General features: G+C 39.8%; 2 protein-coding genes and 2 pseudogenes across 2 annotated transcripts in view; 3 read left to right on the forward strand and 1 right to left on the reverse strand.

Moving 5' to 3' along the window:
- Positions 1-26,485, forward strand: part of LOC111940938 (uncharacterized) — a 776,486-nt gene that overhangs the window by 683,233 nt on the left and 66,768 nt on the right. The gene's annotated exons all lie outside the window — the stretch shown is intronic.
- Positions 1-26,485, forward strand: part of CHD1 (chromodomain helicase DNA binding protein 1) — a 365,725-nt gene that overhangs the window by 168,427 nt on the left and 170,813 nt on the right. The gene's annotated exons all lie outside the window — the stretch shown is intronic.
- LOC147648168 (uncharacterized) lies at positions 631-1,994 on the reverse strand (annotated as a pseudogene).
- LOC147648169 (endogenous retrovirus group K member 5 Gag polyprotein-like) lies at positions 5,809-7,551 on the forward strand (annotated as a pseudogene).

Genomic DNA, 26,485 nt, shown 5'->3' on the forward strand with positions numbered 1-26,485 from the left:
TATATATTATATAGTATTATATATATATTATATAGTATTATATCTTTGTCAGACAGGTTATGCAAAACAAACCATTTTGAAAATTACATTTTTAAGCAACATTATTATTGCAAATTACATGTAAGAAATTACATTTAAGCAGTATTATCACACGTTGCACAAATGTAATACAAGATACACTACAAAATATATATTTTGTTTGTGGTTGAATGCAATTTCTCATAGGTACCAATGGTTTAACTACCATGCCAGAAAGAAAAACAAATATTCCTGACAACTGGACTCTGGATTATTGACACAAATGTCAAAAGAATCACTAAAACTGACAGCAGTTTAACTTCTAATGTACAACTCTGATGAGTTCGGCGGGAGAAAAACAGCAATCAATATGAGTGATCAGCAAGTCTCATTTATTGGTAACTCTAAAACCACTTATATAGCATCAATAATTAGGCTCATACGTAGTGCAAAAGCAAGCTCATTCTTGGATGTTTCATTTAAGGTCAACTCCACCTAGTTCCACATTCCTGCGATCGCTCATCTATGCTGAATCTACATTCTTTTGATCACAGTGTCCTGTTCTCAGTTAACAGCTATCACTAAGGTCTTTCTGACCTTGCAACATCTCAACTACACTCTATTGTTGTTTAATTCCTTCTCAGCTAACTGCTGCATGGGAACATGACCTTTGCTAGCTAGCCATTCCTCTATAATTCCCTGTTTTCTTTTTATAAAAAAACTGCAGAAGTAGCTGCCTTCTTGATCATGTTTTGCAAACATTGCAGCAAGCAAGGAATAAACAATAGTATAATCACAATGATCAATATAACAATAATTGCCATTTGTGCCAAATGTTTTAACTATCCTGTGAGACCTAGGCATTGAAACTATTCGTCCAATGGATTTGTTTCCACGGTTAATTTTTTCATATTTTATTGTAATTGTCGAAGATGAGCATGAATAGACACTGAATGTTCAGAAAGATTCATGCAACACATCCTATCAAGGTCCTCACAGCCATGGCCCTGTGCTCATAAAAAATCAATAGCAACTCTATTCTGCAAAACAGCATGTCTAATACTGTTCATGTCCAAAAGCAAATCAGACAAAACCTTTGGTGTAATATTTACCTGTTTTCCTGTCCAACATGCCAGTTGTCGTAACTGTGTTAAGGCTTGAGCACTAGATACTCCGGGTGCAAAAACAGATGACACAGTTACTGTAGGAAGCTCCCAAAGTTCAACCTGATCTTTACATTCTGGCCCCAGTTGAAACACACTTCTATTTGTTTGTAACCTGCTTCTATTGGCTCTTAATAGCTGCTGTATAGTGGGTGCAAACAGTGTCAATTTCTCAAAATAACAAGGACCTCCGTAAATGTTTGCTGGCAGTCCTTGCCATGCACGATCTCCACAAATTAAGAAAATCCCAGGTGGTATATGTAGAAGTATACTGCTAGAATTTAGTCTGTGCAACCAATTGCCACAATATGTATTGTTATTTTGCAAATAGAACGAACTTCATGGAGAAATATTTGTACCATTTGGCCGATAAGAAATTTTTGCATGATTATTCCCAACTCAATTGACAAAAGTTAAACAATAATTGCTAGGGGGTGAGCCTAACAGTCTTAAATCTTGTGGTTCTGACCCAGTAACCTTTAAACCTGTAGCAATGTACCAATTTTGAGCACCAATGGGATTTGCTGGGATTAAACCTGTGTCACAGATATTGATCATGAATTTACCTGATGGAATTTCACATAATGTTTTGTTTGCTTCCTTGGCTGTTTTCCAATTCTTTGTCCAGTTTTTAAACATTGTGGCATTGAGTGAATCATCTAAAGGTGCACCCAATAAACAAGTTCGAAAAGGTTCTGAAGGGATAGCCATTGAAAGGCAAAAATTATCCTGTCCAGTTTGATTAGCCCACGTTACCCACATATTTTGTCTCTCATCCATGTCAATCAAAAACTCCTCATTTCCCTTTATCATGGTAAACCACCACAACAACCTGATCAGGGGTAGTCCTTTAAGGACCTTAAAAAGATTGCGGCAGTTCAGCCAACATCTTGGGTGGATCCCATACGAGATTTTGCTTCCCTTTTCTTTCACCCCTCTGCCTCGCCCGTCAATTCGATTGCTTGGAATCACAGGATTCCATCTTCTCTGCAGCAAGGATAACTTTCAGGGAAAGACCCCTTTTCTCGAGACTGCCGTTTTAAGAATTGCTCCCAATTTTTATTTTTTACCCCGGAATATCACACCCGATTTGTGTAACTGTCTTAGGACGGTGTATTGTAGTTATTTCAATAATATATGGTAAAGGGGTATTAGGATGATAACAATAATTTTCTGGATTTATCCCAAAAGCATATATCTCCCACCATCTATCAGATCCTTTTTCAAATTGTCCTGTTTGTACACCTTCCTGCAATGCAATCTCAGTTAAATTTCTTTCAAAGTTGTAACACTCTGTACAAATTCCTCTTGGGGATTGACCCCCCCTTACAATGTGCCCACCACTTCCCTTTACACACTTTACAAATGTAACATACAAAAGGATAACATTCACACTCTGATACTGTACACAAGATTTGCATATGAGACTCCATCAGGTCCTGTCTCTATGTTGATGGTAGAGAGTGAGAAGTATCTGCTGAATTTTCTGGATCAGCTGAGGGTAAATCACTGGGATCAGTGGGTTTTGTCCATCGGCTTGGCACCCAGACAGGCCCTGTGAGGGTAGACACACAAAGATAACCACGTCCCAAATAGAGTACTTTGCTAGGACCTCCCCACAGACCTGTTTTTGGATCCTTATAGTGAACCCATATTGGACTTCGGGTTTTCTCTGCTTCAGGTGCACTATTGCTGCAGGCAAATCACTGTTTCCAAAAACACACAGAAAATTTAAAACAAATAAACAACGCAATAATCATTCTTGTGGATCTTTGATCTCCCTAAATTTTTTCAGATACTATTTAAGGTACCGTTTGCTTGTTCTACTATTGCCTGACTTGTGGGAGGATGTGGAATTCCTGTTATGTGTTTGATTCCCCATGATCGCATCACCTGCTTAATTCTGTTACTACAATAAGCAGGTCCATTGTCTGTTTTAATGGAACGTGGAACTCCAGTAACTGCAAAACAACTTGCCAAATGTCACTCAACATTCCATGCTTTCTCACCAAATTGAGCTGTGGCCCAGATATAATGACTATAAGTATTGATGGTAACATTTATGTATTTAACTCTCCCAAACTCTTCAACATGGGTAATATCCATTTGCCACAGCTCATTAGCTTGTAATCTTCTAGGGTTTACTCCAAGACCCAATCCACTGCCTTGATTATGAAAACTACAAATGGGACATGCTTTAACAATAGCCCGAGCCTCCTCCAAAGGTATCTGAAACTCCCGATGGAGACCTTTTGCGTTTTGATGAAAGATGGCATGAGCTTCTCTAGCTAATGTCTGTGGTGGGATGGGGCTATTTTGTGACAGTGAAACCAATTAGTCTGCCCTGGCATTTCCCTCTCCTAGACCCATATCCCATTTGTGGCTACGAATATGAATAATAGCAAAGGCACCAGTCCTCAACTTTACTGCTCTTTGGAGTTGCAAAAACAGTTCATATAAGCAAGGGTTTTTTACTTCCTTTATGTCTGCATTTTCAATGCATTCACTTACTCCTGCAACATATAAAGAATCAGTTACCACATTAACAGGGCCTTTAAACTGCACTAAAACCCAAACAACAGCAACTAACTCCAGAGTTTGTAATGTGTCCTCCTTTTGAACTGGAATAATATGATGATTCCACTATGGATGCGAGCTTTGGAGCAGGCTGCAGGCCCATGGCCTCTCAGTCCTGCCTGAGAAGCTAGCCTGAGAATTTCATAGGAGGATTTCAAAACAATCCTCAGAGACAGAAAACAACTGCCAGGTGCTGTTTGTCTGTCCTTTTGTTTTCCTTGCAGGAGGGAGTCAGGGGGGTGGTGAGCCCCCCTGACCAATGATGGTGATGTAGCACTTTGCTAACCAATAAGAGTTTCTTTTCTGTACTTTCCACGTACCAGTCTATAAAACAAGCCTAAAGTAATAAACCAGAGAATTCTCGTGTTGTGCCTCCTTTGAGAGCTTATGTTGTTCTTTATAGCTGTTCCCAATCGGAACGACCTTCCACTGTCTTTGTGAGTCTTGCCATGTAGCAGCAGCTGTGCGAGATTTCTTTCCAGCATTGGTGAACACTGTTGATGCCCCTGGTAACAGCACAAATGATCGTTTGGGCTTCTCAATCCAACTCTGCTGGCCTATCCATCATAGTGGTAGTCGGGGCACTTCCTCAGTACTGATCACACTGCTGTTGTCAAGCAATGCTTCTTGCAATGTGGAACTGTGAATTAAATACCAATCTAAATTGTCTTGTTTTATTGGTATCTGAATTTCAGCTGGATCTGCACTTATAATTTGCCATAATCGCTTCGCCCTTGCTTTATCAAATTTGCTAAAATTTCAGTTTTTTGAGTCAAAGTATGTCTCTGATGTAGTGGTGGTAACAACCACTCTAATACCCATATGTCCCCTGTTTTCTTTTGTTGCTGTGTCAGGGCACCGATGAGATGTTGAGGTTCAAACCATACAGTAAGATTAATGTCCAGTTCTGGATCTCACCTACAAACAACACCTGTCTGGATACAGTCCATTATTTTATTGAGAGGTCCCTGTTGTTCATTGGTGACTTGTATAGGTGCTGTAGGATCAGTACCTTTTAACAAGTGTTAGGGCTTTTGCAGGTGTGCTTGGCTTGCAGCCTCTTTACAGAGCATGCTGAGCCTTACAGTGAACTGCCAAAGAAAACTAAGTGATAAATATTCCTGCTTGCTGAGAAAGAACAAGGATCAAACAAAGGTCTGCAAGCATCTAGTAATTTGCTTTAAGATAAGGATAGTAATGTGTTTAGAGAAGAACGAAAACAGTGTTATAAAATAGAGCTATAAGTTTGTATTATATTTTTAGATGCTTGGCTTAAACTATATAAGTAATGAAAGAGCAAAAAATAAAGGTCTCAGTTCTACATCATATTGGTGTGCTGTCTGATTCCTGCCTTAAGATTGGACTTAATATCTGGGGACCCTGACGTGATGAGCTTCGGTCCCGAGTGTGAACAGTCAGGCATAATCTAAGGCTGAGAATGAGAAGAATCCCACGGCAGTTGCGACTGGACGTCCGAGACAGACGCGTGTGGCCACAGATTTGACCGGTGAGTCAGCAGCCTTGAGCTGGAAATTGGTGGGATGGGCAATGCTGTATCAGCCGTGGAGAAAGCTACGATAGAAGCCTTGCTCCGGATGAGTCAGAAAGCGGGGACTCCTTTAGATCGTACGCTTCTGACAGATTTATTATTTTGGGAAAAGCGGCAGGGATTAATCACTGAGAATGCCAATGTTTTTACTAATGCCGCCTGGAAAAGGGTGGGAGAAGATTTATGGCAAGCTGTACAGTCTGGCTCAAAAGAAGCTAAAGCTCTAACGCAAACGTATCGTCAAGTTAGATTAATGATAGAGCAGTTGGGTGCAAAAGCTGTGATCGAAGCAGCTGTGAAGGGAGTTTACGCTGCGGCAGAAGGAAAAGCAGCTGAAAGGTCGAGTAACAAGCAGCCAGGGAGTGAAAATAACTGTGATCGGAGTAACAAAAATATTCCTACCCCTCATATGGTTGCTGCTCCAGTGTGTAAGACTATTTGATTCCACCATGGGATGGTAATTCCCAAGTCCCGCAGATAGCGTCCCCTGTAAACCCCTCAATGCCACCCTTTGTTCCACCGCTGCCTATGGAAGTAGATCCAGTGTCAGCTCCCCTTCCTCCTGATTCTGATACTGAATTGGAGGCATTAAAAACTCTATTATCACAGCAAGCAGGAGTTATGACGTAGCTTTTACAAGAAATGTAACATTTAGATCGAGATGCAAAGTCTATTACTGTAAAACAAGCATATAAAAAGGCACACGTGGCAATTGTGAGTGAACTTAAGAACACTGAAAGTCATTTAGGAGATCTAAATGATAGTGTGCCAAGACCTTCCCCTTTAACACCGAAACAGCCATCTCCGGGGCCGTCACAATCTTTGTCATTAAGCAAATGCAAGGTCCTTTTGAATAATGTGAAAGATGGGGAATCGTCTGTGGAGAAGGCTGATAATTATCTTTGTTCTAAGTATGGAACTGTGGCTTGAATAATGCCAGAGGAAAAGAGAGAAATAAGAGAATGGCAGCAACGATGTTCTCCCCATGTTCAAGCAAAACAAGACCCACAATCGACAGGAGAAAAATTATCGCAGTGGATAAGTGGGGAAAAAGATCAAGGCACCCCCCCAGATCCACCAATAGATCCAAAATTTGATATGGTAAAAGATGAAAAGGGGTTGTGACTAATGCAGAATTAAGTGGGAATTTTCAATTCTTTTCTGCGCCACTTATTACTACACCAGGGGAGACTGGGAACCATTAAATTGGACTTTAGTATCTCGCTTGCAGAAAGCAGTGATGGATTATGGAATTGATAATCGCCTGATCAAGAGGCAAGTAGAGGCGATAATAAAATATCAACAGCTAGTGCCAGCAGATATAAAGGGTCTATTTGAAATGTTGCTTGAGCCGACTAGCTACATGTTATTTCAAGCAAAATGGCAAGAGCGCTTGGAAGCAAAACAAGTTGAGAATTTAGATTTGCCAGTTGGAGATCCACTGCGTGCAGCTTCCCTGGAACAGTTAATGGGCACGGGTGTTTATAGTGACCCACAAGCTACACTGAATACTCGTGTATTAGCACAATTTAAGGCTGCTGCCTTAGAAGCCTTTTCAACACTGCCACAAGTGGGGAAACCTCGTCAGCCATACTTACAAATCATGCAAAGCCCTGTTGAGCCTTTTCTCAGCTTTGTCGACAGGATTAAGGAAGGGGTGAAAATAGCACCAGATGTGCCATGTGACATGAAAGATACCCTAGTAAAGGAGATTACTGTACAAAATGCAAATCGTAGTTGTAAGAGATTAATTGCTGCCTTGCCGGCTGGACCGACATTAATGCAGATTATCGAGCAATGTTCACGCACACCTCTAGAAGAAGAGAAGGAAAAGGCCATGATCCATGCCTCCGCTTTGGCTGCGGCTTTGCAGAAATTTCCCTTGCAAGGAAAAGGGGATAAAGGTGCCAATCCTAATTTTTTTTTAATTGCAGCCAACCTGGTCACATTCGAAAAAATTGTCCAAACAAAGGAAAATCTAATGCTGTTACCCTACCAAGCGCTACATTTATAGGTACTTGTCATCATTGTAATAAATTTGGGCACAAAGCGACTGAATGCCGATCAAAATTTAAGAAAGATGGAACACTGCTGCAACCCATTCCGGGAAACGAGAAGAGCCACGGGGGGGGTGAGGCGATCCAAAACCTCCCGACAGTGATGGCTGCCTCTCCCACATCACATCAGCAACAAGAGGCAGTGCTGGAGTCGATTTGGCTGTGGCAGACACCATCACAATCTTAGATACAAAAGATCATGTGATCCCTTCAATAGAAGAAGGACCTTTAGGTTATGGTCTCTCTGCTTTATTGATTGGAAGATCATCAGCATCTCGAGTTGGCCTTTTTGTGTTACCAGGACTTATAGATAGTGACTACGCAGGAGTCATCATGATAATGGTGTCAACATTTAATCCTCCTGTAACAATACCCAAGGGCAGTAAAATTGCACAATTAATACCCTTTAAAGCACAAGTTCTGAGACCAAATCAAGACAAAATTAGAGAAAAGGGAGCTTTTGGATGTACCGGAATGGCTGTAATGTTTGCAGAAGCTGTTGGACAGAACCAGTTAACTAGGCTAGTTACCCTCACTCATCCTGAAGATAAACAACAAGTTTCAACAGAAATTATGATGGACACAGGTTCAGATGTAACCATTGTGCCTCAACAACATTGGCCTAATAGCTGGCCGTTGAAAGCTGCATCTGTAAATATCTCAGGAGTAGTGGAAACTGCCCCCACAATGGAAAGTACCAAATTTATTCGACTAGAAGATGCAGAGAAAAATTTTGCTTTTGTGAAACCTTATGTAATGCAAACATCTTTGTGGATACTAGGATGTGATGCTTTAGCACAATGGAAATTAACCCTTACAACTCAGGTGTTTTGAGTGCGGCCACTGAGCAAAACAAATCCCACACCATAAAACTGACATGGAAAACAGATGACCCAGTATGGGTTGCACAGTGGCCGCTTCCCATTGAAAAGGTGGGTCATTTGAAAGAATTAGATGAGCAACTCCACCTCAATCATATTCATCCTTCTACTAGTGCCTTGAATATGCCTATCTTTGTGATACAGAAAAAAATCAGGAAAATGGAGATTGTTACATGATTTGTGAGCAGTGAATGCTCAGATGCATCGGCTAAGAGATTTGCAACCTGGATTGCCTTCCCCTGCAGCTCTTCCTAGGAGATGGACAATTTTAGTAATAGATTGAAAAGATTGCTTTTTTAGCATTCCCCTGCATGAAGATGATTGTAAACTCTTTGCATTCAGTGTACCAGTAAAAAACAACAGAGAACCAATGTGTCGCTATGAATGGATAGTGTTACCACAAGGAATGAGAAACAGTCCTAGGATATGTCAATGATCTGTAGACCAGGCATTGGACAGGTGGAGAACAGATCATCCTGAAAAACTAGTTTATCATTACATGGATGACATTCTCATAGCCTCTGAACAACCTTTGTCTGTTCAAGAAGAAACTGAACTGGTTCGAGACTTGAATGGGTAAGGTTTGTCCATAGCTGAAGAAAAGATTCAGAGAACAGAACCTTGGTCTTACTTAGGAATGCAAGTCAGCAAAATGAGAATTAGGCTCAACAAGCTTGCTTTGCAATATCAAATTGATACAGTACGTGATGTTCAGAAGCTCGTGGGAGATATCCAGTGGCTAAGGAACTGGGCAGGTGTCACAAATGAAGATTTAAAACCATTGTTTCAGCTTTTGCAAGGTTCCAAGCATCCAGCTTATCCGCGGACATTGCAAGAACCAGAATTGACAGCCTTACAAACCATTGAAGAGAAAATAGCAAACACAAAAGCATATAGATTTCAACCTCTGCTTCCATTGTGCATATATGTTAGAAACCAAGCCGTTGAAATAGCAGCTGTTATTGGACAAATAAATGAACAAAACCAATTTTTTCTTTTGGAGTGGGTTTTTACCACATTTAAACCATGGACTACAATCCTTAAAAGAATTGATGGCGCTGGACAATTGATACTAAAAAGCAGATGCCGAGTACGCCATGTGTTTGGCCAAGAACCAGATAAAATTGTTGTTCCTTATGATTTGCTAGATTTGTTAGATGAATGGATGTTGTCATCTTTAACTTTTGCTACCGCTACTCATGGCATTGAAAGTGATAATCATTTTCCCGCACATCCTTTGTTTTCGACACAATTGGTGTTTAAAGGAAAAATATTTTTGACCCAAAAACCTATTTGTAATGCTGTAAATGTGTTTACTGATTCTGGTGGGAGAACAGGAAAATATGGTTATGCTATACAAGATAATGATAATTGGCATGTTCATGTTGAAACAGATTACAAGAATTCTGTTCAAATTTTAGAGTTAAAAGCTGTTTTGTTAGCACTCATTTTAATTTTGAACATGTTAATTTGATTACTGATTCAGTTTATGTGGCATCAAATACCAATAGACTTGAAGATGCACTGTTAGGCAGCTTTTCAAACCCAGTTCTTGCTACATATGTTACTGATCTTTATAATTTGGTTAATAACAGAAAACACAAATTATTTGTTATAGCAATTCGTAGTCATGCTACCTTGCTTGGTATATTTGTGCAAGGAAATGCAACAATTGACACTACAGTAACAGCTGCTGCAACAGAAGTTGATTCTGACAAATATCAGAATGCAACAAGAGCCCATTCCTTTTTTCATCAGTCTGCTAAAGGCTTGCAAAAAGAATTTGCAATCTCAAAATCAGATGCCAGGGCAATTGTTGCAGCTTGCCCTGTCTCTGCTAGAATTCCTCCCTTACAAAGTGCTGGCACTAATCCTAGAGGATACAGCCGCGCCTTCTTTTTCAAACTGATGTTACCATTTCTGCACCATCTGGGCGTCTGAAATATTTACATGTGACAGTTGACACATATAGTAAAGCAACATGGGCAACGGCGTTATCGAATGTAACTGCTAAAAGTGCCAGAAGACACTGGCTGGAAGACTTCACAGTACTAGGTGTCCCTCAAGAAATAAAAACAGATCATGGCCCTGCCTATACCAGTGCCTGTGTGTAAAAGTTTTTTAACTCAGTGGAAAATTAAACACACTTTTTTTGTTCCCTATAATACCACAGGCCAAGCCATCATTGAATGTCGTCAAGACCTTAAGCGACTTTAGTCTGTTTTGAAAAAAGAGGTGGAGGTCATATCTCCTTTGGAAACACTACATAAAGCTCTCTATGTATTAAATTGGAAGAATCCTGTAAGTGACCATACAAATCACCAACAATATTTGCTTCCAGTAAGTTTTCATTTTTCTCCTCCTTCGGATGCCTTGGTTAGGCATGAAGTGTCTGTACAGATTTGGGACCAAAAAGCAAACAGCTGGCAAGGGCCAGCCAGGTTTTTAACCTAGGTTCTTGGATATGCTTGTGTTTCCACAGGATATAATAACTTTTGGTTGCCTGCTAAGTGGGTGAATATTGAATATTGAATATTGAATTCTGGATATTGAAGCAGAAACCCAAAGTCGCTGGCAGTGGAGACAACGACTTGCCCCAGTAATTGACCTCCTAGGATAACTCATAAGAAGAGATAATCTGGGCACACCATCTACAATCAACTGCCAAGAGCTAGTTGCTGCATTGCTAGAAAGGAAGCGAAGAGAAATTATTCAGCCAAATTGTGGTTGTAGTGGTTGGCTGACATCTTATGTATATTTAGGGTAATTATTTCAAACATTTTATTTTAAAGATAGTGTAGAACTTTTTAGGGTGTAATAGGTGTAGAAGACAGCTTCAATATAGCTATTTGAGTTTGTTAAGACAGTAGCCAAATAATTTTGAGTTAACTTTTGATCAAGCAATAGAATTATTTGAATGTGAAGAAGAGTTTAGATTAGCACAAGCCTATGTAAATTTAACACAATTAGTAAAAAGAGCAAAATTTATTGTATTTACTAAAATAGCTGATTCCAAATATCGTATTTTGTGTATGAAGCATTATGAAGAGTATTATAGCCATAATGAACCTTTGTGTTTTGATGCCATTTGTAACGAATCAAGGACTAGAAACTCGAGCTAATTTTTGGGTTACATGGGCCAATCGAACTAACAGTCCTGCCTTTTGTTTACACCTGACAGCAGCTACTGATCCTTTTCGCACCTGTTTAGTTGGAGCTCCTGGGTATAACCTTGGCAATTTTAATGGTTGTGCCACCAACAATTGTTCTACTGCTAAAAACACTAGTCATTGTACTGCCATGCTATTAGCAAGTTTAACTAAATCTTTAGTTACTCTTCAGCCATGGGATCCTCAAGAACTAAATTTTCTTAGTAGCAAGCGATTCCACCCCAATGAAACTGGATGTGTGAAATTTGGACATTGGAACCTTACTGGTCGTAAAATGCTTTAGCTTACCCCAAAACAACCCGAATTAGCAGATGCAAAGTTTTTGTGTCGACATCAATCCTATGCCTGCGATAATTCTCATGTTCATATTTTCATAGACGACTCTGCAAAAGCTTTACCCCCAGGGGTTTACCTTATTTGTGGAGATCGTGCATGGCAAGGTATTCCGAGATATGCTCAAGGAGGTCCGTGCTATTTAGGTACTCTTTGGCAATGTTAACACCTAATGTCAAAACTTTGAGATCTCTCAAAGCAAATAAAGTTAAAAGAGGTATATCTACTTTGTCTCCTGATTGTGATGAAGGATCATGCTGAAAAAATTACTGTTAATCATAGTCCTTTAGATGAATAGCTAGAATCTTAGAGAATTACCTCTTGGATAAAAGAAATTGTTAAAACAATTAGTTGGATTTTATTGATTGTTATTATTGTGTTACTTGTAGGTCCATGTTTGATCTGTTGTTTGTCTGGCCGTATATCAGCCATAGGTGATTCTGTTTTTGAAAAAAAGAGGGGGAAGTATTAGGGCTTTTGCAGGTGTGCTTGGCTTGCAGCCTCTTTACAGAGCATGCTGACCCTTACAGTGAACTGCCAAAGAAAACAAAGTGATAAATATTCCTGTTTGCTGAGAAAGAACAAGGATCAAACAAAGGTCTGCAAGCATCTAGTAATTTGCTTTAAGATAAGGATAGTAACGTGTTTAGAGAAGAAATAAAACTATGTTATAAAGTAGAGCTGTAAGTTTGTATTATATTTTTAGATGCTTGGCTTAAACTATATATGTAATGCAAGAGCAAAAAATAAGGTCTCAGTTCTACATCATATTGCTGTGCTGTCTGATTCCTGCCTTGTCGTGGTTTTAAACCAATAACTAAGAAAATTACTTACTTCTTGCTGTGAGATATGGATTAGAACAAGAGCAAAACAGGCATACAACTTAAAAGGGAAAAAAAGAAAGTTTATTGACAAACCACAATAATAAGAACACCAGAATAAACTTCCAGAAAAACCTTTCCATCCCCTATCTACCCACTATTCCCTTGTTCACATGACAACAGAGACAAAAACTCTGGAACTCTGATGGTTAAAACAGTCCTAATTCTTGCTAGTCTTTTTACCGGTCTTTATAGAGAAACAGAAGTTTCTTCCTGTTAATTTATGGAGTTTCTCACAAGAAAACTATTTTTGTTATAGTTTTCTATTGCCCTAATGTTAGCTGCTCAGAGCTGCTATTATTAGAGTTCACTCCTCCCATTTTCATATCACTCTGAAGTATGTATGGGCCATGAGTCTAGAGATAGCATTTTTAAGGATAAGTTATTCAAAGGCAAAAAAAGTCTTCTTCATCTGTTTCTGTGAGCTTCACCAGAAAACAGTTTTCTCATTGCCTCTCAAGGCTTTAAATCTCCCAACAGTTTTCTCATTGCCTCTCAAGGCTTTTAATCTCCCAGCACTTCACAATACTATAATTACTCTTTACTCAAATTTACACTTTGAACACTATTCCTCTCTAGTTCCTATATCATGAATTAAAGGAGTTCTTTACAGGACTTCATTGTCCATCTCCATAGTTTTAACAGGGAGATATTTCAGCTTAATTAAAGCATCTTCTTAATTCTCTACCTTTCCTGAAGCTTCTTTTCTTTCCTGTCACTGGTAGTTTATAAAGTCTCTTTTCATGTTGATCTCTCTCTCTCTCTCTGGATAAAAAGATTAATCCGCAAGTCTCATCTGGGTAATGAAAGAGTTAAAATCTTGCCCAGGCTTTTGTAGATGGTTCGGAGATCTCTGCCGAACAGGAGCTGGAGCCGTCTGTGATGGAAGGTTCCTCATGGCTGCTCTGGAGCGTGTGGTCGCTGTTCCAACCCGCTGCAAGTCCAGGGCCTCTCTCTTTCTTCACTGGGCAGTTTCTAGTGAATTAGTTACAGCAAAACCTGCAGCCGAGCCAGAGATGGGCTCGGCCCGGCCCGGGCCCGAGGAAAACCTTCCCCAGGCCCCCCCATCTCCCGGCCTGGAGACGGGGCAGGCCCGGCCCCATCCCCGCCCGGCCGCATGGCCTGGGCAGGGACGGGAGGCCTGGAGCTCCGCCACCCTCCACAGCCAGGAAACAAAGAGAACCCAGAGAGCTCTGCTTTTACATTTTAAGGTAGGGTTCACAAGTTGATCCCACTTTTCAATGGCCTAAACTGCTGTCAATTCCCAGCAATGACCGATAATTGGTCAGGAGAAAAGACTCCAAGCACTTCCCAGCAACTCCAACTCCCTTAAAGGTAAAGTAACACCATGACATGCCTTAAGATTGGACTTAACAAACAGGGTCGTAAAGATTGTAAAAGTTCATTAGGAATACCCACAACTGGTTTAAGCCATTGTAAATCCCGCAGCAGTCGCTGGGCATAATCAAGAGTATGAAGTGACATGTTTAATGACAGTTTCTGAGGGGCAACATACTGCTCAGTTAAAGTCCACCCGAGATATTTCCATGGGGATGACTGGTGTGTTTTCTCAGGTGCAACAATCAGTCCATTCTGAAGTAGTTGTGTTTGAATGTCTTTAATTTGTTTATGTGCAAAAGGTTTTGATTGAGCAAAAACAATATCATCCATATAGTGATAAATAATAGTTGTAGGTCACAGAATACGTAGCGGCTGCAAAGCATTATCAACATAAAGCTGGCACAAGGTAGGAGAATTATGCATACCTGTGGTAAAATTGTCCATTCAAATCTCTTGTCTGGTTCTGCTCAATTTAATGAGGGCAAGGTAAAAGCAAATCTGCAAGTATCCTGTTCATGCAGTGAAATGGTGAAAAAACAGTCCTTTAAATCAATTATTAATAAGGGCAAATCTTTTGGCAATATTGCAGGATTAGGCAAACCAAGTTGTAGCTATTGGTTCCATTTGTACATTTACTCCACGTAATGCATGCAGCAATTGATATTTCCCAGAATTCTTTTGTATAACAAAAATAGGAGTATTCCAAAGACTCATTGACAATTTTAAGTGTCCTTGTTGAAATTGTTCCAGCACTAATTGATTGCAGACTTCCCCTTTTTAAAGGCTATTGTTCAACCAATACTGGTTCCTGAATTATCCATTTAAGTGGGAGTGGGAAAGTCCAAACAATGGCCTCTGTTCTAAAGGATACTCATTGGTCAAAATGACGCCATGTTGTGACAAAATATCTCGTCCAATTAGACAATGAACCTTGTCTGGTAATGGAACAATTGACAAAACAGAACTGATAACCTTTTCATCTTAATTGAATCTGAATTTGTGGAGACTTTTTCGCCAAAGTTAAACCTCCTACTCCTGTAACAGTAACCATACTAGGCAACAAAGGCCATTCCTGAGGCCAGTACTGTGAAGCAACAATACTTGAGTCCACTCCAGTATCCAGTAATCCTTCTAATTGGTGGGATTCTCCGTTATAACTGAGAAGCACTGTTTGCTTGGGTCAAGTGTTTAAGTCCAGGGTAAGCAATGTAAGTCCTGCTGTGGAACCAAATCAACCCGTACCCCGTAAGTGATTTTTCAGCGGTGTCAACTGATGAGTATATTGTGGTAGTGGCACCAATTGTGCAATTCACTGTCCTTTATCAATTCTGGCTGGTGATGCCAGTGTATATGTCAGTATTTCACCAGAATAGTCCACATCAATTACTCCGGGTAAAATAAACAGTCCCATTAGACTAGCAGATGAACGTCCCAAAGCTATTGCACCCATAGCTTTTCCATTTATTATCACTGGTGCAATAATTCCCATGGGAGTCTTGTAGGGTTGGGATGTCAATAAATCCACAGTCACTGAGGCTGACAGGTCCAGGCCGAGGCTCCCTGCTGTGGCAGGCTGGAGGGAAGTTGCACCGACGTTCTGGCAGCTGGTATTTTTGTCCTGGCACGGCAGCTTCTCGCGCTGTGTTTCCCGGTTTCCCGGTTGCTGGCGGCAAACACTATCAGCATGGGTATTAGACCGGCAGTGATTGCACCAAACAGATGGTACAGTACTGCCGAATATGTCCAAGGTTGCCACAGCGAAAACATTTGAGTCGGGAGGCTGGAATCCTGCCGTTAATGGTTGTAGCCGCTTGTAGGGGTGCAAGAGCTACTAAAACCTGACTTTGAGTAGCTGCAGCATGCTTCTCTCACCCTTGCCCTAGCTCTTTAATAGCCTGTATTAACATTGCCTGTGACCCCACCAGCATATTAGACATCCTCTCTAAAGCTTCTTCAATAGTCCAGTTAGCATTTAAGGTACTTAAAACTGACCTGGTTGATGGATTACAATCCTGTAATGCACATTGTTTTAATAATGCTCCCGTCATATATTCAGGAACACCTGCCCGCTCTATAGATGCGTCTGCTTTATCAATAAATGCTCCAAATGGCTTATCTTGCCCTTGTTTAATACCCATATAAGATGGAATACCTCCTGGTTCCTTAATCCGATCAAATGCAGCTTGCACTAACCGCATTTCTTCCCTCAACTTATCTGGCCCCAAAATAGCTAGTGCTTCCACCCAACTATATGCTCCTAAGCCCTTAAGTTCTTCCGAGGTTAACCCATGCAGTGGATCACCTGCCTGTCTTTGCACATCTACGCTTTCTTTGCAATAAGCTTGCCAGTGTGCATTAAACAACAACTGCTGATGTTGGCTAAGAATCGATTTCATAATACTCTTACAGTCTGCAGGCAACAAAATCTGTGTGCCCCATAATCAATCATTTGTCTAACTGGTTCACTGGTCACCCAAATCTGACTTACTGTAGATGGCAACTGTGCTAACCATTTCCAATCTAAAGCTGTAATTTGGGTTTGCAATCCACCCCCTTGAATCAGTGCAAAGGTTATGGGACATGCTAATTCCAATTTAGCGTCTGCTATTTCCTGATCTCCCTCTTGCAAGGCATTCTATGCCAATGCAGCCCATGTTTCCCTTCTTTCCGTGCGATAGCCTCACCTAAATTTTGCCCTAACCCGGGGACAAGGTTATTTCCTATAGGGGAGGGTGGTAGTGATGCTGAAGGCTCCGTTCCAAAATCAAGGTCAGCAGGTGAAGGTGTTGGGGATGTCTCAGAAGAATTAGTAGCTGCGGAAGGGGTCGGTGGCTGTGTGGGGGGAGTCAAAATTATTGTATTCTTGGCGGGTGGCAATGGACACTCATTAATTCCCTGTAAAAGTCTGTTTTTTGACATAACTGCAGATGCCTGCGTGGCAGCTCCCTGTTCATCCTGATGCTGTAAAAGAACATTATGAACTGTCCACCACAGTTTTCCCAATTTTTTAGCAGTTTTATCATCATTTAAAACAGCTTCCAACAATTTATCTCCAAATTTTTGCCACTCACTTTATTTATTGACCATATGGGGTTTCTGAAAACAGCCCTGAGCATACCCATAAGCAAGAAGTCCAGGAAAATCCTTGCGCAAATCAGAATCTAACCTGTCGCTTTTCAAAAAAGCAGGTAAATAAATCATATGCTACTTGCCTTTCCATCTTACCATCAGTGCACGGTTGCAGCCCCTACAAGGCTTCGGCAGTACATTATGGCCAGGAGTCTTCTATAAGATCGCCTGGGGCACGGAAATGTTGCTTTTTGACCAGGACTCTCCACTGAGGTTGTCTGGAATGTGGCACAGCTGTTGCGTTTCGCCATCCTGGCTGCGGAGAATCCATCCCCTGATGCGGACTCCCTTGGCAGACTCCTTTTTAAGGTCCCAAAGGTCCCAAAGGTTCCAAAGGTCCCTGTTGTTCGGGCGGCATTTGATGAGTTTGGCGGGAGAAAAGCAGCACTCAATATGAGTGATCAGCAAGTCTCATTTATTGGTAACTCTAAAACCACTTATATAGCATCAATAATTAGGCTCATACATAGTGCAAAAGCAAGCTCATTATTGGATATTTCATTTAAGGTCAACTCCACCTAGTTCCACATTCCTGTGATCGCTCATCTATGCTGAATCCACATTCTTTTGATCACAGTGTCCTGTTCTCAGTTAACAGCTATCACTAAGGTCTTTCTGACCTTGCAACATCTCAACTACACTCTATTGTTGTTTAATTCCTTCTCAGCTAACTGCTGCATGGGAACATGACCTTTGCTAGCTAGCCATTCCTCTATACAGCTCCTGAGGCACACGTGATGATTATTTTGGCATATATACTTTGTGTAGGAAATTTTGCACTTTTAAAATCATCATCTCAGTAATGCTGGTGGGATTCTGTTTTGCAAGTGATTTCGAGGCTTTGGCATCTATTTTTGTTGAAGTTTGACCTCCAGAGCAATGTGTCACCCAGGTTCAGAGTTAAAAGCAGGTTTCGTGGATTTGCCCTCCCACACACTGAATTACACCAGCAAGTTCCAGACCAAAAGGTGTTCACTACTGCTAAGAGCCCCCTTTCCACTGGTACTAAGCACAAACTTACATGGCATGAAATATCTCTTGGTGACCTGAGGTCACCTGCCTGGCTATGTTCTTTCCCAGTCCCTTGTGCACTGCCCAGTCCATTCACTGTAAGAACAGCATGAGGAACAGAGGAGGCTTTGGTGTTATATGCAAGCACTGCTCACAAGCAGATAATTATCTGTGTGTTACCAACATTCTTTTGATCAGAAACCTAAAACACAGCACTCTATGGGATGTCTCTGAACAAAATTATTCCCCTTCTAGCCAGAGAGAGTTAAGGAAACTGTAATCCCAATGCTGAGTGAAAGCTGTTAAAATTTTGGTTTTCAAGAGACAATTTTTTTTAAAAATATATAGTAACAATAATTTTGTCCAACATTTCCAACAAAAAGCCGCAAAGATTAATGAAGGGACTGGAGGGTGTCTTCTGTGGGGAAAGGCATTGTTAAGCCTGAAGAAGAGAAGGATTTGGAGGGAGGGTGCAAAGACAAGTCAGCCAGGCTCTTCTCAGTGGTGCTGAGTGATGGGACCAGAGGTGATGGGCGCACACCGAAGCACAGAAGGCTCCTGCTGAACATCATGAAACACATTCCACTGTGAGTGTGACAAGTACTGTCAGAGAGCCAGAGAGGCTGTGCATTTTGCATCACTGAAAGTATTCAAAACCTGCCTGAAGATGATCATAACTCAAGTGTATTAGGAGTGAATCAACAGTTTGCCAACATCTTTTTAGAATTTTATTTTGATTGGTTTTGACTGAGCTGTTCTAGACACAGCCCTAGCGTAGCAAGTCTGCTAGGATAGTACTTAAGCTACAATATTACACTGACATCTCCTATCTACTAAATCGTCTATGAAGGATAAATCTTTATCAAATTCACAGCTTCCCGAAACATATCCATGTGGAATTTTAAAATATTTTACATTCAGGTTTATTAAATTTTATTATTAAATTATATTATTGTATTAAATTTTACCTTTTTTTTTTTTTTTGGGTCCAATTTATTAAAAGATTCCACCAGTGAACATACAAGCAGATGTGCAGAGTTAAGTAATATTCACTTTCTTGCTCTCTCTGAAAATAGAAAGTTTATTCATCACTCTAAGAAAATTATCTCTCTTTCTTTCTCTCAAATGATACCTATGAAATGTGTACTCTTGGCACCCTTTCTATTCATTTCAGTCCACTCTCAGCTACCATATCACTATTAATATTATTTTTATCCTTTAAATATTTGAAAAACTCATTATATTTCTGAAGTTAGAAAATCTCAGTATAGATCTTCATTTCATGTTTTCTTCTCTTATCAATTTCCAAGTCACCAAAGTATTTATTACTACTAAGTGGTACACTACTTGCTATAATACAATGTCCTCCCCTGTCAAGACAAAGCAATTAACGGAGTATAAGTTTCTTTCTCTTCCTGATTGTGTTGATTTCTATACATCATGCATATCCACCTCACAGGTGACAGGAAATAAAGATGAACAACATATATGTTACACCTTCATTAATTCAGTGCCAGTCACAGTATCTCATTTGCCATTTAATTGTCTGAAATTCTAAGAAAGTTACACTAAACTTTGGGCAGCCTCCACTTAGTTTGGTTTAAAAAAACTCTTGTAAATCATAACACTCCTACATGTGTAGGAGATGCATGTGCTAGAGGAATGGGAAAAATATTAGAGATAGAAGAAAAACTTCAGAGAAAATTGTTGTATATTAATATTTTATGTTTCCTTCTCATGGTTTGTGAATTTTGGTTAAAACTAAGAACGCATAAAAAACCTGTGTTCTGAATGCTTCAGCTGGATAAATAAAAGAAAGAAATTGGAGGAAGCCAGCAATGGCTAATTACAAAATAATTTTGTAATTATTATTACGATAATGTGGGCTCCATGGTTGAGAAAGACAAAGACAAAATGCAATTTGCTCCTTTCATTTCCATTTTTCAGTCAAAGGTAGGTAGAGAAATTCACACGGTTATCTCACAAGCAACCTATAGCCCAGAGAGGATATTAAATCCCAGATATCTAAACCTTAAGGTCTTTCAAAGCACAATGCATTCTCAGAACATTACCCTCCCTTGCTTCCCCAATGTTGTGTGATTTAAACTATTGGTATGCTTTCACCTTTTTCGAGCAGAAAGAGTTTAAACTTATCCTTCATGATTTCACAGACCTTTCTCTCCTGTTTTAACATTCTGTTACACTAAAATGCACACAGGTTTTAGTGTTTATAATTTTTAGATTTTCACCCTGTTCAAGGAATCTATTTAGTTAACAAATTCCATCTAGCATGTTTTTTGTGAATTATGAATGCCATCTTCGATTTTAGATAATAGAACTGATGAAAAACTTATGACTGACTCCTACAACATAGATATATCTCCTTCCTCACAATTTTTCTGCCTTGAACACTCACCTTTTTTTCATAGGATTGAATACTGCTAGTTCATAATGGAGCAATTGTAACTGTAGAAGTTAAATTCCATGACTGGAAATGGACACAAACACTAACACATAAAGACGTCTAAGATTATTATGAATTTAAACATTTTTTTAAGATTATACATGGCTAGATCTATGGTGTTTTCTTAAAACCCAAAGAAGCATATAAGTAGCAGAAGAAAATGTTAAAAATATGTCTGTTTTTAAATTCAAAGACAAATAGTCGTCCGATTTTATGTATATAGTCTGTCATCTTTCTGTCTCTGGATAAAAATTATTTTTAAAAATGAGTCTTTGCCTTCGAAGTTTTTGATATTTTCCCTCACTGCCTGAAAGCACAAGCCTGTATTTTGAGACCCTAAAAGATATTTCCCTTAGACTATTCCTGCATGGCTCCTATACATAACACAAAACTGCCACTACAAAATGCTCCACTTTGTTTTGGACCTTAGCTACAAATACAGGTTTTGAAGAAAGTTTCACAGAATTTAAACAGATTAAGTGATAAAAACAGGGCAAGGAGACCTTCTTCTCCTTTTCAAAGCCTTTATTGGAATCAGCTTAGGGTAGGGGCCTGATGGGTCACACGTACACCGTCACTGTTTCCCAGAAGTGACTTGGAGGAGGAGGAATGCAGCTCTTCCCAGTGGAGTGCAATGTAGGCAGAGCTGGGACCTCCGTCCTCATTGGTATACCTGGAGTCCTCGTTGGCTCGAAGGTCCAGGGGTGTAACCCCTGGTGCATCTCATGTTTGTCACAGTGAGGAGCTTGAAGCTGGTGGGTGATGCCCCTCGTCCCCAACTGTAGGGTGTTGCTCTTAGTTCTTTTACTTTGTGCATTGATTCTTTATTCATCGGGCTTTTTCCCGGGATGGTGTCCTCTGGTGACTGATTTACATATACTCCGGTTGCCATGTTGGGAAGCAGCCAGCACCATCCATGACCCAATGGAAGGGGAAATAGAACAGGGATTACAGGAAACACTTTTAACATAGATCATCGAACTGGCAATGCAGAACATAGAATTGTGGTCATTTCTTCAATTGGTAAGGCTCATTCATATCAGTAAGCAGTTACAGGCAGGAAGAATATCTGTTAGTTTTAATGTCTACACCAGCAAATGAAATTTGACCATGGTCCATGGAAACTGCCAAAGTGTAGTTCATAAGAGCAGGACACACTTGTGGCATCAGTTTTAAGGAACAATTCTCCAGGAATTTTTAATTTCTCTAGGGTAAAATCTGCTGACATAACACGGCTTAGAATTACTCTTCACGGTTATTTTTTCTACAGAGATACCTCTTTGCACACCAACAAAACTAAAAACATAATCTGGAAAAGATTGATAGAAAGACTTAAATAATTATTTAGCAATAAATATGTTGGTGTAGGATATGGGGTTATACTTGTTAAAGTGGTAAAGACTCATGCTCACCAGAAGGCCCTGTGCCAAAGGCAGAGCTGTGGGCTGCACGGTTCAGGGTTGGTTGAGGGGTCAGAGGCAGTTTGGAGTGAGGAGAGTGTCAGCTGAGGACCGCTGGGAGGGAGATCGTGATTGGCTGGAGGAACCACGGACAACTATTAGGAGGAAGCTGATTGGATAGAGGATTACATGGAGAGCATATGAGCAGGAAGCTGATTGGCTTGAGGAACCATGGAATGCATATAAGAAGGAAGCTGATTGGTAGCAGGATGTGTGGACAGCAGCACTGCAGCTGGGCCAGCCAATGGGTGCCTTTCGTCTGTTCTGTTAGGTGTGTTTTGGTTTCAGTTACGATGGGTAGAGATTAAAGGTATAATAAGGGTACTATTTCTTCAACAAAGGGATCTCCTTTGGATGCATAAGGGGATCTGTGTCGGTTTGTTCTCCATTGCTACAGGTTCCCACTGAAATAAAGCTAAATCTTGGAATGAAACGAAGGCAAACTCAGAGAACTGAAATACAGATTCTTAGGGAACATATTTGTCTTTATTCCTCAAGAATTCAAATCTTGTTATACAAGGCAGGAAACACAAGTCTCCTCCAAATCAACAATTATTCATTGCTAAAGAAGGAGTGGGTTACGTGAGTAATATTCTGTAGTATTGTTTGAGATGGAATACATAATAAATCTATAAATTTTACAGGACATAAATTAATTAGGAAGATAAGCAATCCATTATCAGTTGACAACAAGAATCCCATTCCCAGCATTTATCCATCTCTGCCTATGGGTTCATAAATTTTTAAGGCTCCAAAGCAAATTCCGATAATTGTCTTACTGGGATCTTACTCCAGCCGTAGAGGAGAAGGTTTTATACACCTACAAATTCTCCATTAGAATCATTGCAGTACAGGTGTTTCCTGGCTTGTTCTTTTACCATGAGACAGTGACATAATCTACTTTTTAGAATATATTGGTGGGATATCAACTGCACCAGCACACAGTATTTTGGAATTCAGAGGTGTGGGTGCAGAGGAACCCGCTCAGCCCGAGATCCTGGCTCTCCCCTGGAGGCAAGATACTTCTGTAAGAGAGACAAAATGTATTGCTCCCAGGGGTCTTTGAGTTAGATATGTTAGCTCAGCTCAGCAGCAGTCGAGTGATTCCAGCTCAGCTCAGCAGAAGTTGAGTGATTCCAGCTCAGCAGCAGCGGGCAGGAAACACGGGAAGCAGGGACGAGAAAGCTGGTCCAGCGTTCCGCTAAGCACAAACCTTTATTCAGGCAGAGCTTCGGCGAAGGGAGCCAGCAACAGCGAATATCCCGAACAGGGGAAAACCCGGGGTATTTATGGGGAAGGAGAGGGGCGGGGGGAGCCTGAGATACATGTATTGGGTGGGACAGCAGAGGGGAACACCAATGGGGCACAACAGTTTAACATAACTAACTCAAAGACCCCTGGGAGCGATACATTTTGTCTCTCGTACAGGGAAGTATCTTGCCTCCAGGGGAGAGCCAGGATCTGGGGCTGGGCGGGTTCCTCCTCACCCACACAGAGGAGCAGAGAGCATCATGAGTAATAAGTAGATCTGTTTCCCCGTGGCTCTTGAGTGTTATGTGGCAAAGATCTCTGAAATATGTAGTCTTCGATTATTTTGGAGCATCAAACTCCGCTAAATTATGTTTCTCTTACATAATAGGTCCAGTATAAGTTCTAAATCAAGATTTTTTTCCAGGATAAATGTTACTAAATAAAAGTGTCAACCTATATTCCTTAAAGTTGTTGTTTTGGGTTTGTTTGTTTTTTTTCTTAACATGAAAATATTATAAGATTTTAAAAAGATAACTGTGAACAAGAAAGAATAATGATAGAGGATGGTTTCAGTTTTTTTCAGTGCAAAAAAAAGACCTCTTTAGCCCTTTGGAGTAAGAAAATAAAAAAGAGCACCATTTCATGTCACTGCATTTTGTCATGTTTTAGCATAGTTCTAATAAGAATACAAAGATCAAGGTTATGTTTCAGTAAGAAAAAAAATGTTCTTTTTTTAAGTCTCATGTTAAAACGGTGAGTCATTGTAAAAATTGATTACTTCGTAAAATTTAGTAAACATGTATATCCAAAGACAAGAGAACAAGGCTTTTTTAGCTGCCAATATTTTGAGAATATGCAAGTTTTCGATTCACAGGTAATCTGTTCTGCACATAAAGTTTCTAATGCTGTCAGGTATTGGTTACTAGCCTGAAGCTAAGCACACACAGCAAATGGCATTAAATTATTATGCCAGGATTTATAACGAAGGAGAAACACATCTTTTTTTAGGAGGAAAGTCTAACGTGTTGTAGAATTTGTCTTTTAAAACAGTTTGTAGAATTTGGCTTTTAGATTGCCCAGTAAGTTTTAAAACTAATTATTTGAAAACAAAATTGGTCAGAATTTTCAGAGATAAATTTAAAAATCATGGTTTTGATACGAAGTAAAATTTCTAGAAACTGTTTCTTCTTGCTACTCTGAAATTTTAAAGCATGCTTGTGTTTATTTCATTAATTTGCAAAATATTATGAGTTTCTTGAGAAGATATGAATTCTGATTTGTTTATCCACATGTGACATTTTTATGTAACTTGTTGAGAAAAATAGAGGTGAGTACTGAAACTGAAGTATTAATTGATGGACTTTACTTATTTTTCCCAAAATAGAGATGGAAAAGAAACCTATATATATATCCTAAGGAATATAAATCAGCAATGCAAGAGGAAGGACAGGCTGTCCACTTAAAAACATTATACTCATGTATTTGTGTGTACATTCTTCTCCTGCAAAGAAGAATATACATTGTCTGAAATAAGCACAGAATAACTACAAAAAAGAAAGAGACTTGTTGCATAGGAAAGGTGGCATAATGATCATCTAAGTTAGATTTGCTGTGTAGTTCAAGGGAATTAATTTTGTTTTAATATACTTCTAATCATCTGCATCCTGCTGATATCAGTACAAGTCCTCTGGATTTTCACCGATACAAGAAAGCAGCACTTGCTTATATGGCCAAAACATAAAAAGGAGAGGTTCTTCTAATGGAAGTCATATACCCAGTAGCAGTAACTTTTGGTAACAGTCATTTAAAAATCATTCTTAGTGATAAATTATTTGCAATACCAATAAAATTAACAGTATTATTTTCTGACCCTGCTTAGCTTACAACATTTACCGTTGCACGAAGTGTTTACCAAATCACTTCATTATTCAGAGTTGCCTAATTTAACTACCAAAAAAAAGTAAATGAGAGACAAAGCAGATACTTATTAGTAAGTAAAAAAATAATGTGAATGCATCTGTCTCAGCTTGAGACAAGAGGAAACGTCCTGAAAGTGGCGTCTCCTCTGAATAAGGCAAGTTCAGGCACGCCTTCTCCACCAAATAAAAGGCATTTCTTGTAGGAAAGTTTTTATTGAACCTGTTTATTTAACAAGCACAGTGCACGCACGGGAAAAAGATTGAATAATGTTAGATATAGAAATCTTCTCGCTGCGGAGAAATCCAATGGATTTTAGAGCTTCTCCCGAGGCCTGGAGTCAGGATGCAGTGTCCCTTCAGCCTCCCCTGCCAGGACCACAGTGTGGGGTTCCAGGTGATGCTCTGATTTTTTGGACTAGAACAAAGCTGAACACTTCCAGAAGAAGCCATGAAAATGACTGGAGAAGCTGTATGCAGTCCAAGGAAACTTGCCTCGGCCAAGAAGAAGCTAGCTACAAGCACAGCACGTGTTTTCTCCCTCTCTCTGCTGAGAAAGAACCAAAAGAGAGGGAGAGCATGTGTATGAACACAGACTGCTGAAAGAATTCCCCTGGCTTCCCCCTTCCCCTAGTTTAAAGCAGCAGTACCCATACCTGGGCATAAAGCAGACAATAGGGGATACAGTATCAACAAGTCAACTCAAGACAGCAGCCTTTTACCAAAGATAGTCTATAAGATTTTTCACCATGAATAAGAATGTGTCCTTATAAAACGCAAAAGTTTCTTTGCAACAATTCAAACATTTCTGGTGGAAATATTTCAGCTTCCCTGAGAGCTGAATGAGCACAGACTGCTGATGTATGTCATACAAAAAGACTTCACAGATTCTCTTTTCAGAGGGAAGGAAGAGTCTTATTAAATAGTAAACTACACTGAGAGAGAGTTTGAAATCCAGAAGATTTCCATAGATATTTCTAGTAAGATGAAGAAGAGAATTTGAGAATAATAACTCATGTAATTTACAGTGACAGCGCTTTCATTTCCCACAGTCTTAGGTTCAAGCTCATGTTCATTATATATGTTCTGGATAGTCATCACTATACAAAAAACTTGCTTTTCTAATGAGATATGATCTGAAAGAAAATTACAACAAAATTATCTTCAGATTAAATTTTGGAATGAAGCATTATAGCACTGAGATCCTGGGGAGCAATCCTTAAAGTTTTTGTTTTGTGTTCGTTTTGGGTATTTTGTAATTTCTTTTCAGGATTTGTGCATAAG

This window comes from Cyanistes caeruleus, chromosome Z, assembly GCF_971803275.1.
Source record: "Cyanistes caeruleus chromosome Z, bCyaCae1.hap1.1, whole genome shotgun sequence".
NCBI classification, from domain to species: Eukaryota; Metazoa; Chordata; class Aves; order Passeriformes; family Paridae; genus Cyanistes; species Cyanistes caeruleus.